The sequence below is a fragment of the Tupaia chinensis genome, unplaced genomic scaffold, assembly GCF_000334495.1.
Source record: "Tupaia chinensis unplaced genomic scaffold, TupChi_1.0 Scaffold150196_1, whole genome shotgun sequence".
NCBI lineage: Eukaryota > Metazoa > Chordata > Mammalia > Scandentia > Tupaiidae > Tupaia > Tupaia belangeri.
This window is the reverse complement of record NW_006210035.1, coordinates 1-2,731: the sequence shown is the minus strand read 5'-3', so window position 1 is coordinate 2,731 and position 2,731 is coordinate 1. Positions and strand designations below refer to the sequence as shown.

General features: G+C 43.1%; 1 pseudogene; it reads left to right on the top strand.

Annotated features, from left to right (window-relative positions):
- Window positions 1-159, top strand: part of LOC106734252 (olfactory receptor class A-like protein 1) — a 988-nt pseudogene extending 829 nt beyond the window's left edge.
- The last annotated feature ends 2,572 nt before the right edge of the window (window positions 160-2,731 follow it).

The following is a 2,731-nucleotide window of genomic DNA, read 5'->3' as shown; positions in this document are numbered from 1 at the left end:
TTTTCTTTTCTTTTTGGACAGATTCTGTTATTTCTTTATGTGTAAATTACTCCTTGAATAATAATTTCATACTCTTAAATGTTCAAGAACTTGTAGTCCTTGGTCATGCCATCCTCAGCCCATTCGTGATGATTTATAGAGACAGACATCTGGCTAAGTGTTGGCACATATGAAGACTTTAGGAAATGTTCACGTTCTGACCCCTTCAGCAAGGAAGTTCATGTCCTACAAAGAGTGGCCTAGAATAGTCCTTTAAACATGTACGAACACAGTCTCCTGGAAGCGAACTGGCAACCAGCAGCCTGAATCTGACATGTGCACCATAGAAAGCTATTGTGACATGACATTTATATATATAGATGTATATATCCTACCACACTTCAAAAAGTGGCTCAAATTCCAAGTAAATACAGTGTCCCTGGTGAACAAGGCTTCTGGTAGTAAGGAGCAGGAAGAGACTTGGCAAACTGTCACAATCTCTGAGTCATTAGCCTTTGACTCAGAAATTGCATTTCTAGGGCCTACCCTTCAGATACATGTGTCTATTTAAGAATTATAGTAGCCAGGCCAGCAGTTGGCAGAATATGCTGCTGGAGATTGTGGCTTCAATGTGGGTCCAAGAACCTGGGAAGATAATGGAAGAGAAGAGACTTGCAGATTGACCATCGCTCTTGGGGTATAATTTCTCACTTCACTCACTCTCTCTCTCTCTCTCTCTTTCTCTCTATGGAGAAGCACACTCATGCTAAGGCGTAAGCTCTGAAAACAATTGAATTAGCAAAAATATTAGAGATTATCTTAAAGACAAGCTAAAAATCCAGCAAGTCAAGCTCCATTGCTGGCCATGTGAAGTTATCCGCAAGTATCTGATCACACGAAGAAGGATTACAAGGTCTACACTGCAATAAGAGAGCTCAAAATATGTTGACATGGACTGACACTCAAGATATTTTATTAATTCATTAAAGCAATGATGCTCCTCACAGGAAGTACGTTGGCCGGCTGTGGGGACCCAACTGCATCCTGTGCCTGGGCAGCTGGCAGCCCATGTGACATGATGTCTCCATGATGCCCTAGGAAATCAGCAATTTCGTTCTTTCAAAATCAGAAACAAGACTCAGATTTTGACAGAAATGAAGACACCCTGACAAGATGATGTACTCGGTCATCCTGGTCCCTGGTAAATAGCCCTTTTGTCAGTGTCAGAGGTGACAGGACGCTGCCCTTGTGTATCACAGTTAGAGAATGAGGAGCTTTCCCAGGTGTCTATGGGAATGGGTCTAGCTTAGGGACTCTGAGGTTGCCCTGGAGCTAATAGATGAACATTTTATTTATTGGCCCCAATTCCCAGACAGAAATGTGAGCCAATATCCACAAAGATAGGCCAGGACCTGACTGAAAGAGAAAAGTAACAGTAAAGCAACAGGGGACACCCTCTACTCTGAGCTAGAATTTGGAGCATAGGAAGAAAAGGAAGGAGAGCAGGTGGGCAAAGCCCTGGAGAAGGAGTCACAGGAGAAGCTGAGATAAGCCAGATGGTGCTGTCCACACCCCAGCCCACCCTCTATGAGGCCCTGGAACAATAGGAGGCAGAGCTCAACTCCAGTTGCTGAGGGAAGAGACAGAAGGGATGAAGGTGTGGAAAAGAGAATGGTGGGAGGTAAGGAGGTTGCTGAGTGACTTTAGTGAGGTGAGGAGCTGGTGAGCCTGAAAGCCAGTAGTGATGAAGGTCAGAATGCACATCCTCCAGGGAGGAGCATGGCAAAAGGCCCTGATGAGAAATACAAAGGTCAGGCACCCAGGAAGGGCCTGAGGAGAGAGGACAAGCCACGCACGCAGGAAGCCGAACCCCGGCCATGACCAAAATCACGAATGTCCCTTCAAACATGTGTGGGCAAGATTGAACTAAAGAATTTGGGTACAATATCTGTGCTTTTACTCCTTACCCCTTGTCAATGAGAATCTGCAATGAGGGAGGAGGTTGTAGCTATGAATTGGGGGTCTTTACAGCCTGTGCTTGAAGTACTAGCTTGAGCCCAAAAGTTTCACAGATGCAATGTTGAGCCTGAGATGAGATCAGAACTATTAAAAGATTCTTAAATTTTAAACATTAGAAATAACCATAGAAGTATTACTATTCAAAAATGGGACATGACTTGATTTGATGGCTATGTCATGAGTCTCTGCGAGAACAGAAGAGACACCATTGAGAGCTGGTACCTGCTCTGAGAGAAACTGGGTCAATGGAGGCAGAGTGAGTAGGATTTCACTTTATACATTCTGATCTGTTACACACGTGAATGCACTTTTTGTTCAAACCACATAGAGTTAGAGAGCAATTTCCACCTTCTTTGAGGGCCCTGGTGCTCCCACAGTGCTGCTGTCCAGACTCTCTGTGATCAGAGCTACCACATGATCTGCCTCTGTGTTCATTTAAATGAAGAAATCAGATTTTTATTTTGTAAATTAGAACCAAAATAAGCATTTGGAAAAAAAGTATATTTCTGGCACTAAGGGATCTGCTTGCTGAACCATTTTGAATAGCAGTTAACTCTACTTTGTTTATTACACACAAATCTTAGAACTGATACACATAGGTGTCCTTTATCCTTTTCTATTCTTTACTTTTTTATTTATTTATTTTTTTTGGTCTACATGGCATGTGCTCCCACTGGGTGACATGAAAGAGAGAGAGTAAGTGAGAAAGTAACTCCTAGGACGGTGAAGAGAA